A 15,731-nucleotide genomic window follows, 5' to 3' on the forward strand; every position below is an offset into this window, starting at 1 on the left:
CCCAAGGGAAGGGAACTATGTACCTGGGAGCAATTTCTGAAGTCCACTGCAGTGCCTCCTAAGGTGCCCAGTTGGTGCCCTGGCATGTGAGGGGGACAGTGAAATATGAATGCTGGCCCCTCCCACGACCAAATGCCTTGGATTTGGCCGGGTTTGAGATGCCCGGCATCGGTTTCCATTATCGGTGAATACTGATGCCAGCCATCTCAAACTCGGCCATCTCTGATTTTGGCCGGCCCCAACCGTATTATCGAAACGAAAGATGGCCGGCCATCTTGTTTTGATAATACGGTTCGGGACACCTCTTTACATTGCCAGCCTTAGAGATGGCCACCCATATAGATGGCCGGCGCCGTTCGATTATGCCCCTCCACGTAACTTTGTAAGTCTAAGTGCTTTGAAAACACACCTCCACATCTCAGAACAAGTTAATGTTTACTTACTCAGAAAGACTTCCTCTCCTCTCAGAATTCCCCCTGAAAAGACGTTTAATGACATTTAGCAAAAGATATATAATGCCATGGACAAACTATGTGTTTGGTAGCATGTACAGGGGAAACAACCATATTACAAAAAAATTATATTCAAAGAGTAGCATTACTCAAAGCTTTATAAATGTAAGTAGCAAAACTCACATGTGAAAGCTGTGAAATTTACTTTCTACTCAATTAAGCAAAATCACCTACATGTATAACTGGTGAATTTGTCAAAATTGCGTGTCTAAGTGACGCCAATGAAGGAACCAACCTCCAAACCTCAAAATACTTTTTTTTTTCCAGCTAGTTTGTTATACCAGAAATATAACCACTGTTCCTCTTTGCTCTTTATGTCATTTTTATGTTTTATGCTATACTGTGTATGCTTGGCTGTAACCCTCTGAGAATGGTAGGTTGAGTGGGCTATAAAATTTAAATAAATAAACCAATAGTTCTCAACTGGTGAGTGTGTCGGAAGCTCCTGGGAGGTGTGTCAAACATCTGGCACCAAGCAGCAGCTGGGAGGGAAGAGTGGCAGCACAAAACCCAGCCAGGCACAGGAGACACAGTTACACCAATGCTGATGCTGGGCAATATGCCTGGTAAAGGATAAATTTATGTTATTACTCAGATGACATGAGAATTGGAATATAGATAGATAGATTATTATTATTATTATTATTATTATTATTATTGCAATTTCGATGGTGAAATGTGTTGGTAATGATCTGCACCTGTTTTTGTGAGGAGATAGTGTTTTTGTGGATGCAGAGAATGTTTACATTTAATTCATAAGAACTGCCATACTGTGTCAGACCGAAGGTCCATGGGGAACAAGTATGCAGTGTGTCACGCATGCAAGCATCATCCATCAGATGTGCCCTGACTGAAAAAAATGTTGAGAACCAGTTCTCTAAACCCAGGTCCAAATGAGCTGTTAGCTGATAGTTATGTGTGAATTGAAGTAGGTATAAACACCAACACTGACATTTTTTGAATTATACATGTTGTCCATTGCAAAATAGGGAATGCATGTGTATTGAGGTCTGCCCAAGCAACAGCCAGAACATATTCCCTTGAAATATATGCATGCTGCAGATCTATACATGTAATCAGTGGCTTTTTTTAAATAGCTATTTACATGTATGTGCCCATATGTAAATCAGCATTTTATATATGTAAAAGGAACCTAACCCTTCTAGATTATCATATAGCAAAGGCAATTTTATGAACACTTATTTTTGTGATAGAATGCTGTTTTAACCTAAATAAATTCTTAAAAATAAAATAGCCCACAATACATTAAACCGTTTTGATTAAACATTTTGAATCAAGCCAAATTATTTTCTCGCAAGTTCAATGCTTATAATAAGAGACTGTAACAGTTTGACATGTGAAAGAAACATATTTCTCTGTGAAGATACTCTCCATGACATATTAATTAAGGTAAGTAAATGTCTCAGTTTGTTTGAATGATATGGTAGTAATAAGCAACCACGGACATTTCATGTAGTTCTAAGTGTTCTCACTGTAATTGTTTTATACTACAAAACTCTGCAAATGGCATTAATGCAAACAGACTATTACAGAAAGAGCTGCTTTGAAGATTAGTGTAGGGTATTCTTGGGAGAAAGATTTTAGTAGCCAGTTAGTATTTTTAAATCTCTTCCCTGAGACCTTTCTTTTTCTCTTTTTGCTTGTTTTTCATTACTTTTGAAATGCATAAGATCAAGAATCTGTGTTTGGAACACTACAATGGCCAACATCTGTTAATATTTGAGATAAGCAGACTGATAGTTTTTACTGCATCAATTTGCATATATTTAGTACTGTACTAAAAAGAACAAAGTGAACCAATCACTGTAAAACACTTGAACTTCTGTATACTTTCAAAGATTTTTGCATACACTATGGTGATACTCAACAAAGTGGTAGTAAAAACCGGCCACAGTTTTTATTAACAATGTTTTAACATTTTATCAAGATATATATAACCAGTTTCATTAAATTTTATCTCCCGTAATTGGCCATTCTAATATTTCACCACATTCTAGGTCTTAACTCATTCTTCCATAACCAAACTTAATCATTCATCTGGTTGTTTGCTACATAACTATAATGAAGTAACTTTAGTTCTCTATGGATAGTCTTCCTTAATCTGCGAAGCCTGTCATAATGCTAGACTATGCTACCCCTTCCCCCTCTACAAATACCCTTACCCCAGTGATAATTCTACTCAAGACCCTCTCCATTTATGGAAAAGGCCATTACAGGGAGACAGCTGACAGCCCCAATTGCTGACAATATCAATTATAGCTTCTTCTCATCAATGCTCTCCCACTACCAAGTCTGAGTGGGATGCCTTACACACATATCTCCAACAAATCTCGGATAGAAGACAAGAATATATTGAAGCTAATATCTGAAAGATGTACCCAGACCCAGATAATCAGCTGTCAAAGGTTGTGCACCCAACAGCAATCTACCCAATAACCCACAAAATTTAGAAATCTGAGCAATCACCCATCTATGAAGCTTAACAATTGCTATCACACACCTTGTCTTCCTCCTTCTCCTTCCCAGAATAATCTGAGACCAAATGATATGACCACTTGTCATTAATTGAATCAACTCTTCTCCTTTAATTGCAGTAAAGTCATCACCCACTAAATGCAATTTCATAAACATAAATGAATAAGCCACACCCAAAGAGAAGATAAAACACTAGGCTAGCAACAAGGAAAGCAATAACTAGCCCCACAACATGTCTTGGAGCCCTGGTCAATGAACATTTGCACCCAGTGGGGTCAGTGTTAGATGTGGACCCATCAGTAACTCAGTCACCTGTACACATTTTTTTGTTACATTTGTACCCCATGCTTTTCCACTCATGGCAGGCTCAATGTGGCTTACATGGGGCAATGGAGAGTTAAGTGACTTGCCCAGAGTCACAAGGAGCTGCCTGTGCCTGAAGTGGGAATTGAACTCAGTTCCTCAGGACCAAAGTACACCACCCTAAACACTAGGCCACTCCTCCACTCCATTGCACTAGGCACATAACCAAATGTAGGTTGTGATGCAATCATGCCCACGTATCCTTACCAAGTTGGCCCATCTTAACCTGCTGGATTCATTGATGCACCAAATGGGTGTCAATCCAAACATTATTCCACAACAAATTTTTACAATTCATTGCTGACTTTGCTGTAGATATCAGCTCACTCACCCTCAGGTGAAAATAGTGAGAATACTGGCATACATGTGTAAGTGACACAGACAAAAGAGCACTACTGGGCCTTCAAGAAAGAGATAATAGCCGTCCTTTTATTGTGAAAAAGACCAAACACAGGCCGTGTTTCAGCGCACAAGCGCCTGCCTCAGGGGTCAAGGTGTTTCTTCACAATGTATAAGCAGAAATCCTAAGTGAATTGCCAGCTACCGCTGGACGTACTTTCAATCACGCTGAGAGCTGACTAGTATCCAAAACAGCCAAAAGGAAAATACATGTGTATGTGAACAGATATGTATGACAATTCCACAAATCTTGCTATGTACTGTAAACATGCACGTATCTTCCATAGAGGTCAATGAATCACCATTGAGGCCCATAAGTATTCAAGATATTTCTTTATTTATTTGCAGGGTTTTCATATACCTAAAATTAATCCTATATAGGAAACTAATCAGTTTACAACAGAAAAACTCATAAACAGCTGATGTCGGAGGTGGGGAGCAAAACATCTGCAAAAAAAAAGGAGGGAGGGAGGTGAGGATACAAAGGAGAAGAGTGAGTTACTGGGAGAAGGAATCAAAAGCTGAGGTAAAAAGGAAGGTCATGAGCAGGACCTTGAAAGCATGCAAGGACAAGGGTGTTCTGAGAGAGGAAGGGAGGGAATTGCAAAGGTAAGGGCCAAGGTGTGTACGTTCCCAAGACTAAGGGCATATAAGTTCATCTATACAGTTTCAGTGAGCCACTTTGCAGGATCTACAATTCAAAGATGCATTAGATGCCCATACATGAGTGCACCACAAACATAATTAGAAATAACGGGGTCCTTTCACTAAGGTGCGCAGAAAAATGGGCTGTGCTAGTGTAGGCATGTGTTTTGGGCGCACGCAGATCCATTTTTCAGCAGGCCTAAAAAAAATGCCTTTTTAAATTTTTGCCAAAAATGGATGTGCGACAAAATTAAAACTGGTGCATGTCCATTTTGGGTCTGAGACCTTATCGCTAGCCATTGACTTAACGGTAAGGTCTTTCGAGTTAACTGTGAGGTAATCGCCTATGCGCATCAAGTCAGAGTTACCGCCCGATTGTCACTGCACGCCAGAAAATAAAATATATTTTCTGGCGCACATAGCAGACATGCGTAAAAAATGAAATTACTACATGGGCCACATGGTAGCTGGGCGGTAACTCCAAATTGACGTGCGTTGGGTGCTTGTATGTGCCTATCCAGCTTATTTTCGAAAGAGAAGGCCGGCCATCTTCCGACACAAATCGGGAGATGGCCGGCCATCTCTCAAGTCCGGCCAAATCAGCATAATCGAAAGCCAATTTTGGCCGGCCTCAACTGCAATCCGTCGCGGAGCCGGCCAAAGTTCAAGGGGGCGTGTCGGCAGTGTACTGAAGGCGGGACAGGGCGTGATTAAGAGATGGCTGCCTTCACCTGATAATGGAAAAAAGAAGGCCGGCCCTGACGAGCATTTGGCCAGTTTTACTTGATCCATTTATTTTTAGGACCAAGCCTCAAAAAGGTGCCCCAACTCACCAGATGACCACCGGAGGGAATCGGGGATGACCTCCCCATACTCCCCCAGTGGTCACCAACCCCTTCCCACCCTTAAAAAAAACAAAACATTTTTTGCCAGCCTCTATTCCATCCTCAAATGTCATACCCAGCTCCATGACAGCAGTATGCAGGTCACTGGAGCAGTTTTAGGGGGTACTGCAGTGCACTTCAGGCAGGCTGACCCAGGCCCATCCCCCCCTACCTGTTACACTTGTGGTGGTAAATGTGAGCCCTCCAAAACCCACCTGAAACCCATTGTACCCACATGTAGGTGGCCCCTTCACCCATAAGGGCTATGGCAGTGGTGTACAGTTATGGGTAGTGGGTTTTAGGGGGGGATTTGGGGGGCTCAGCACCCAAGGGAAGGGAGCTATGTACCTGGGAGCAATTTCTGAAGTTCACTGCAGTGACCCCTAGGGTGCCCAGTTGGTGCCCTGGCATGTGAGGGGGGGGCCAGTGCACTACGAATGCTGGCCCCTCCCACAACCAAATGTCTTGGATTTGGCCGTGTTTGAGATGGCCGGCATCGGTTTCCATTATCGACGAAAACTGATGCCGGCCATCTCAAACCTGGCCATCTCTGACATTTGGCCGGCCCCAACCGTATTATCGAAACGAAAGATAGCCGGCCATCTTTTTCGATAATACGGTGTGTTCCACCGCTTCCCTAGGGCGGCCCAAGAGATGGCCGGCCATGTTTGATTATGCCCCTCTATGCGGCTTATTAAAAGGGCCCCAATATGAACTGTTGCAAAAGGTTCCACTGTGGCTACACTTATTCCACCATTATTCAGGACAACATAATTGTTTCTAAATCTAAGAGAAGTTGAGAAAATGGAGTGCTACATCTCGGTTCTAGATGAATACTTGGAGATGGCTGATAAACCACAGGGAAAGGGCTAGCAGTGGCACACTAAGCAGAAGAATTAATTTACTGTCCACAAAGACACCTGTAAAGATTAAACAAGCCCTGGTAATCTATCTAATACCTACCTTTTAGTTCTCTAGGCTGTAACAGTTCATTTTAAACTATTGTGAAAGAATTTTAAACAGTCTACTAAGTACTGATGCTTTTTATGAAATTCAATGTTATCAATAAACTTAAACGTTGTGTTTTATCCCTAGCTTTCCAACCATATTACAAAAAATTATATTCAAAGAGTAGCATTACTCAAGGATTTGTTTATGTAAGTAGCAACACTGACATGTGACAGCTGCAATTTTTACTTTCTATTCAATTAAGCAACATCATCTACATGTATAACTGGTGAATTTGTCAAAATTGCGTGTCTAAGTGAAGGTAATGAAGGAACCAACCTCCAAAACTCAAAATACTTGTTTTTTTTTCTTCAGCTAGTTTGTTATACCAGAAATATAACTACTGTTCCTCTTTCAATCTCTCCTCTTTGCTCTTTATGTTTTTATGTTTTATGCTATACTGTGTATGCTTGGCTGTAACCCTCTGAGAATGGTAGGTTGAGCAGGCCATAACATTTAAATAACTAAACCAATGATTCTCAACTGGTGTGTGTATCCGAAGCTCCTGGGAGGTGTCTCACACAGCTGGCACCAAGCAGCAGCTGGGAGGGAAGAGTGGCAGCACAAAACCCAGCTGGGCACAGGAGACACAGTTATACCAATGCTGATGCTGGGCAATGCGCCTGATAAAGGAGAAAATTATTACTCAGATGACATGAGAATTGGAATATAGATAAATAGATTTTGTTATTATTACTGTAATTTCCATGGTGAAATGTGCTAGTTCTGATCTGCACCTGTTTTTGTGAGGAGATAGTGTTTTTTGAGGTCTATGAGAAGCAGGAAGTTTACGAGGGAATCTATGGGATAATGAGTTTTTATCTTCATATTCTCTTTTAGCCTTCGTTATCAATGCTTTGCATCTCGCTTGACAGTGCTTATATTGTTTCTTTTTTTTTTTTCATTTGAATCCTTTTTTCATTTCATGATTTGAATGCACTTCTGAAAGACATCACAGAAAGACATCTAAAATTTGGTTTCATAAATACCAATTTGCACATTTTTGTGAAAAAAATGTCCAAATGCATATTTATGCCACTTTTTAGACATTTTTCTCTTTTGAAAATGAGCCCCATAGTAACACAGTAGATGATGGCAGATGAAGACCTGTAAAGTCCATTCAGTCTGCTCAACAAGATAAATATCCTCCACAAGATATGTAGTGAATGTAACTTAATACCGAAAAAGATACGCCAGATCCAAAACTACAATATGCAATGTTAGTATCTGGTGAACCTCTGTGCAGAAAACAGGTTGAATGCTCATAACACTTGACATTAAAATATAACAGACACTGGACAAAGTAGCATTCCAGAACCCAAGTAGTAAGCCACTCTCTCCCACATTCCAAAAAGATTTCCCTACAGGCAATCTTGAAGCCACGAATCCCAAGGACCCTGATGTCCCCACCCGCAAACCATCAGAAGACAATGGCCAGGTCAATGAGGATGGAGCCCTGAATGGCCATCAATAAACTGGATTCATCTCTACTAGCTAAACAACCACGTTCCCCAAAGCCCACATCTCCCATTTGTTCTCGGCCAGCCTTTTCCAAAATTAGGGCCCTGTTTACGAAGCCATGCTATAGGCACACTAGCATTATTAGAACATGCTAAAAATTAGTGTGCTCTAAAGTTAGAGACACCCATAGGAATATATGGGTGTCTCTAGCAGCGTTCGCTAAAACCACTTGTAAGTCTTAGTAAACAGGGCCCTTAATCATCATATTTCAGCCATGTCCATCTACCAAATATTTTGTTCACTACAAAATTAGATCCAAATAGCACAATAAACCCTGATACACTACAGGTTTTGCATCAACAACATACTAAAATAAATGTGGGGTTTCAATATCCAATTGAAAATGGATTTGGTTGTCCTCGTTCCCATATTTTTTCCAGTTTTCCCCCTTTTTTTCCTTATCCTCACACTCCTGATCCTTGGCCAACAAAGCAAACTCTAAGGTAGCGATTGTGTACAAACATGTTCCTTCTTCTAGAAACCAGGGTTCCTGATAGACCAGGGGAACTCAGTGCTACAGAATCCCTTGAACATAATATCCTCCACAACTCTCTGTGATCTGAGTCAGAATGATATGATGAAGAGGAATCTGAAGAATCCTGTGACTCCAACTCCTAAACCTGTAGGTGTGTAAACCATTACTTCTTGCCAGTGTTACTCCTGATCCAGAGACTGTAGTAAGCTATACAAATTCCTTAAAATCTTCTTATCCTGCAGCTTCAACTCCAATTGTTTGCTCCCACTTTTGACACCATGTTGCTCTTCCGTTTTTCCCTTCTACAGTATTCCTTTCCCCACCCATCAAACTCTCCAACTCAGACTCACCACTAAGCAGACCATCCTCAGTTCCATCTGTTTGTACAAATCATAGTGACTTCTCAGCGATATCCCTTCCTCTTGCCCTTGCACTTCGAGAAGCAGCAGTTGCCTATCTGAATGAAAAGCACTCCTGCTGCCATTTTCCCTCTTGCTTCTGCATGCACCCCCTTTTCCTCTTCGTATCACTCCCACACTGACCCTTAGGAATATCCCCTACACCAGATGAACTCCCAAACTCCTGCTCCTGGAAAAACACATAGGACACTTGGACACTCTCTTCCCCCAGATCTCAAGACACTGATATCACCCTCTAGGTTCCATTATGTCCCCAGAAACACTCTACAGTTGCTCCATTGCCACCTCATCAACAAACACCCACCCAGCTGAGTAAACATCCCACTCTTCCCCCTCAAAAAAACCCAACTCTACACTCATACAGCCCCCCCCCCTCAAGACATCAGATAGCACAGTAACCTCCTTTACCACATACTTACCTTCCAATCACAGAAAGAGCCCTATACAAATAAAACTGGTCAGCCAAAGCATAATCTAGCAGGCTCTAAGGCCCTGCTGAGCCCAAACAGCCTTCCAAAGCAGCAGAATTACCCTGCCTGTGCACAATCCCAACACACAGGCAAGCCAACCTGGCAGCACTGCCACTGTGCTTCATCTCCTGCTGCCACCACAGACACTGCCAACCTCATGCCAAACTTGCATCAGCACCACATACCCAGTGCCATCCTGCACAATTGACTAGGGCAAGAAACCTGCCAATCCTGGGGAAAAATAGACAAGGATTCCTGTTCACTTGTGCTATCATTGCTGCTTGGGAGGACTCTGGGAACCAATCATTCATCTCACCGCCTCTCCCCAAAGATGTCACCAAGGTCCGTGGAGAAGATAGGGGAGGGAGTTTAGCCATGTTGTACCACCCATGGGTATGTGCTTCAGGTGTGTGCAAATTGAATACTATTGATTCATTCCTCCTGCATAATCCATTTCTGAAGAACTCTAGCAGAGTCTATAGTACTTTCTTCAGCTGATGTTTAACAGCTGTAAAAAAAATATCAAGACTTGATATTCAGTTTATCGCTAGGGATACACAGACACATTTCTCAAATGGATCTCTCCTGAGCTGCTGTGGATTTTTCTACACTGCTCACAAATAGTATTGCAAGTTTTGCAGAAAATTTTCTGATAAAGCTGCAAAATAATTTCCCCAAGATATGCATATTCTTATTAATTCAGTGCCTGATTGATCAGCATGGTGAACCTAAAAATGGAAATGGAGGAATATTGCAAAGGGCATAAATCAGCAAAACAAATTGTTCCTTATCACACAGTTCAGTTTGTCAATGGGAAGGAAAATGGTTATTTCAAAAGGGAGAACTCACTCATTGGCTTTCAGTTTTAAGACTTTTTTTTCTCCACGAAATTGTTGTGTTAAATAAATTACTGTTAAATGAATATTTTGTTAGATTTACTAATTTACATAATTTAAACTGAGGGCAAACTACTTAGTATTCATATGAATAAGAACCAAATGCCATCTTTAATAGCAAGCAATTAATTATTTGAAAGATTAAATAAAGATCCTCATCTTGTTTGATTTTGATTCCATCTTTAAAATATGCTAAACCTGTCTCTCTTTGAAAAACATTTGAATAGAAATGAATATAAACTGAACTGTCCTTTTGTAGATACAATGAGCAATCAACTCTGTTTTATGGTATACTGTGAATTCTTCATATAAAAAATGTTTTGACCAAGTTGAAAATGAATCACAGCCTATGATAACTCTGTTTTGGTATGAACCTGATCTTACACAAGGAGAAAATACATTTTAAAATAAGAAAGTTATTTTCTACTGTTAAAATATACAACATGATGCGTTAGTGTTTTATGTTCTCTGCATATCAACAATAAGGATAATTTTCAAAATCATTTCCCTGCTGTGCCTACAGAAATAGGTTTATGTAGAACTGTCTGTCTACACAATGAGGTGATACTTTTATATAAGGGCCCAGGTGAAAAGTCCAAAAGGCATCTATTTTATAAAGATATAAAAATAGATGAGAGTGCTAGACATCAAGACACAAATAATTCTGGGTTCCTTTTACTAAGCAGCAGTTAGCCCAACGCGGGCTTACCACTTGCTATACAGGAAGTACTGCCGGGTTACCGCAGCAGCCCGGCGATACTTCCTACACTTAGAGTGCCGTCAGAAATATGTTTATGAACCTTGTTATATAGATCATACAGTTCTGTGGAAACAGTATATTGACGATGTCATCATGCTATGGAATGTCTGCATAGCATTGTCTGCAGGCTTTTATTAGCCATCTTAATCAGTCGGACCCCTACATTACTTTTACTTCTAAGATCTATGAATCTGAAACTTAATTTTGGATATCAAGATCTGTAAAACCTCTGAACATAGATTTAGCACCACAATCTATAGAAAGCAGTCTGACATCATATATAACTAATTTTTTTATTATTTTGCATTATAATATGTATTCTATTCATATTTTATTTATTTATGGAATACATAATGTTTGTTTTTGGAGTTTATAATTTAATATCCAACTGGAAGAATAATTCACAACTTAACATATATTTTTGGTGGAATAATGTTTTACTAATTCATAAATATTGTACAGCCTATACTGGTCATTTCCAGATGTCTAATAACAAAGTTTGGTTAACATTGCAGCAATATTTGGAATCAAATACTGCTAGTTAGTCATCTGAGCACAATAATCTGATCCCCTTTTCCCCTTTCTTCCCTTTCTTAATTTTCCCCTCTGCCCTTAGTTTTCCCCTCCAAATTATTATTTATTTTTGTATTTCTTCCATTTTGATTACCTGTTGTATACTTAATTCAAATTTATCATATGGTTCTTCTTATGGAATTAAAGTTATATTGTGTTTTGTAATTAATTTGGATGGATGTTATACATAAAACTAATAAAAAAAATAATAAAACTGAGAAAGCAGTCTGACAGGAACACCCTGTTACATTTTTCAAGCTTTTATTCTTATTCATTGAAGAAGGGAATTCCTGTCGGAGAATTTCTTAGATTGTGCTGTCTCTGTACTTCTGTTGATGAGTTTAAAGTACAATCTATTCAGATGTTTGAATGACTTCTTCAGAGGGGATATCCGGCAGGTGTGATTAAGAAAGCCTATAAACGGGCATTTTACACCTATCGTTCTTGGCTTTTTTTACCCAAACACTCAGAGACAGCCAATGTTCCTGTGTGTGTACTTCCATATGCTGTCTAAGCAACTGCTATTGGGAAAATTATACATAAACATTGGAATGTACTTGCGGTGCATCCAGCACTCTGAACATCTGAAAATTGCACATCAAAGAAGGGAGAATATGGGTAAAATTTTGAAAGCCTCTAGAGGGGTTTGTCCACCCAGTGGACATTCACCTTGCGGGAAATAGTGTGCCTATACCAGGCACTAAAAGGGACTTTTATCTTAGCCATAGAACTACCTGCAAAAGTGCACAAGTTATCTATTGTATTATATGCCCTTATTATTTGTACTATAAAGGGCAGACTAAAAGAAAATTGAAACAACGTATAGCAGAACATATTAGTAATATTAAGCACCAAAGAGCAGAGGCCCCCCCTAGTGGCCCATTGGGTATCCAAGGGCCATTTGGTGGATGACGTACGGGTGGTTGTGCTTCAGCAGATGGTTCTAGATCAAGGCGGTAATGCCAGTGATGTATTGTTGAACAAGGATTTATTTTCTATTGGAATACAGTCATACCGGGTGGGTTGAACCTTGAGGTTGAGTGGTAAGTATATTGAATCTAATGAGATACAGCTGTATGAGCTGGTTAGTCTGGGGTTATTTTACCCCAGAAGTAGATTGTGAGGGCATTTCCACCTGGAGCGTAGGATGCTGTCAGCATGCTTTGGATGTTATCCCTTTGGTAAAGCAGCCGCATATTGGATTGATTATTTTGTAAGCTCTTAATTATGATTGTATCCCTATGTATTTTCAGTTAGTAGTTAGGTTTGTTTATATGTTCTGGTATTTATTTGTAGGGATTCTACTTGATCCTCCTGAAGAAGACATTCAAAATGTGGTCTCACATTGGGGAGCAGAGGAACAGTTATGTAATATCCTAAACAGTTGACCCATTGGTAGCCTAATGTTTGAGGCACAGCTCTGATGAGTGTGAAGATCTGGCATTTTTTTTGAAGGGTTGACATTCCTCTTTGCTAAGACTTACTCTCCAGCTTACTCTGTTGATTGATGCTCCCCTTGTCCCTTACCCTGCCTAGATCTCGCTGTTAGATTCTCCTCCCCTATTTGCCTCTTGTATACTTGCCTGAGTTTTATCTTTGTACTTTTATTTAATTCTATGTAAGCCACATTGCACCTGCATGAGTGGGAAAATGTGGGATATAAGTAACCCATAAATAAATAAATAAATAAATAAATAAATAAATAAATAAATAAATAAATAATATGCTTGGGAAACCATTGCTTGATCATATAGACATTCACAAAGCGGAATGACAATTTATTGCTTGATTGGTGACAATTTATAGAGGATTTCCCTGATTTACGGTGCTTCTTTCTCTGGTGGACATTAAAACAAGGAGCAATATTTTGTTCATTCATTAAGGGTTTTCTTCGGACTGGCTCCATTTGAGTGTAGGACTGCTCTACTTAGTGCTCTTATTGGTTTATGCTGCTTATACTATGGTTGTGTGGTATGAATGAGATGGTATGTTTGTGAATGTATTAATAAATATTTTGTATTTGCTTAAAAATGTCTGGAATATTTGTTTTTGAACATCTGAATTACAGCTTGCCATGATGGCTTTATTCAGTATCTACTGATGTTTGACTCCATATGCTCCACTCTCATTGCCTTTCTGCTTTATTACCATAATATTGTTAGAGTCAATGCACTTGATATTCAAAGAGAATTATGCATTGGGCATGCTAGGTAAGTGAAGAAGTGGAGGCAGCAATGGGATTTAATTGATAGTGACAATATTCAGCTGCTATTATCTGGATAAATATAGGCCTCTTCAATACTAGACTTAAATCTAGCCATAGAGCCAGTGTGGTCACCTCTAACCACATATATTCAGTCCCGTTAATTACTCAGATAGCAGTGCTGAATATATAGATTAGTTTATATACTGATACTAGCACTTAATCTGCTGACCATGCTCCTGTAAACCCAGTCCATCATGATCAGATATTCTACCTGAAAACAGCTTTTCATTATACTGACTATTATTAACAATTTAAGTAACAATATCATGTTCTTTGACATCCACAAATTTTCAGGGTTAATGTAACAGTATATGTTTCAAGTTTCAAAAGTGTGGGTTTAAGTGGAAACCCCTCCAAAACCACATCCTCATAGTGGAAGTAAATTTAACTGCCCACATAGAGATAAAGTTAATAAATTAATAACCTACATAAAGGGACTATCTCTTAACAAGGCTGGTGCAAGGTTATGATTGCATTAGATAAACCTTCAACTTGCACTCTCTCAAGTAACTTCCAAGTACCTAGGGCTCTCCTGAAATGTAGATAATTAAATTCAAAATCAAATCATCTTAAACACCACACCATGAAGAATAATCGTAGAAAAATAGATAATTGGACATTATCCACGAGATTCTATGTATCACACCTTAATTTTCACATGCAAGTTGAAACATATTCTATAACTTAATTGTTTAGCTAATCGGTGCTGTTAATTTGATGTTAACAAGTAATTATCAGCTCTAATTGGCATTAATTCAGATTTACACTCACAACTCGCTAAGGGCCCTATTTACTAATCCGTGCTATAGGTGCGCAAATGTTTTACCACATGCTAACACTACAGACACCTATAGGAATATAATGGGTGTCTCTATCATTTGCGCATGCTAATTTGTAGTGCACGCTAAAAATTTTGTGTGCCTACAGAGTGGCTTAGTAAACATGGCCCTAAGTGTGTTCTGTAACATGGTGCACATAAATTCTAAGTTACATAGTTGAAAAGGGGTATTATAGAATACAACCGATGTGCACCCAATTATTTTGTTGGGATTTACACCAAGTAAAGCATGGTGTAAAATGGCCGTGACTAGATTTGGTCGCGTGGAAAGGCCCTTGGCATAATTTTATATACCACATGGAAATTGAAGCCTACTCAATAAAATTTAGGCATACTACAGAGAATACGGCTAGGCATATTTTTTTTTTTTTATGTGTGGAATTTTCAGGTGTCACATATAGAATCTAGCCCTATTGTTTCAAATATTGAAACCTTTGTTTCACAGATATAATGAGGACAATTTCCAAAAGTCATTTACCTAGGTAAATGGGACATTGCCCACTATCCCTGCATATAAAAGACACACTGATGATGCTTTATGTTAGTATGGTTGTCAGGACCTTATGGTTTTGGTTGCTGCTAATATTTTTGTCCCCCTAAAAGCTGCCACCATAGACAATCACTTAATCTGCTTATTTGTTAGGCCAGCCCTGTCTTTTAATAGACATATAGAAAATGATAGCAGATAAAGACCGCATGGATTATCCAGTCTGCCATCTGCATTCTAAATTCCATTTCTCTTCCTCAGACCTCTGTACTTGTGTTTTTTTAATTCAGGTGTATGGGATGTGTATAAGTAGGCACAGTCTTTTCAGAACATGTACTTAAAATGCATATTCAGTTGTGCAATTTTTATAAGAGCTGTCTTCCACTTATAAGACCTGCTTTGCATACATATTGCACTAAGTGAATAATTAAGGGTTTCAAATTTAGAGAGTATTTCATGATGTATAGAGCTTTCAAGTGAGCTGCTTTTGCGGTTTGATTCACTGAAATTTATGCTCGGTTGTAGGCACAGCCTGTACTGAAGTCTCTTTTGTGAATTCTTACTTACTACTACTACTACTACTATTTAGCATTTCTATAGCGCTACAAGGCATACGCAGCGCTACACAAACATAGAAGAAAGACAGTCCCTGCTCAAAGAGCTTACAATCTAATAGACAAAAAATAAATAAAGTAGGCAAATCAAATCAATTAATGTGA

Source organism: Microcaecilia unicolor, chromosome 6 (assembly GCF_901765095.1).
Source record: "Microcaecilia unicolor chromosome 6, aMicUni1.1, whole genome shotgun sequence".
NCBI lineage: Eukaryota > Metazoa > Chordata > Amphibia > Gymnophiona > Siphonopidae > Microcaecilia > Microcaecilia unicolor.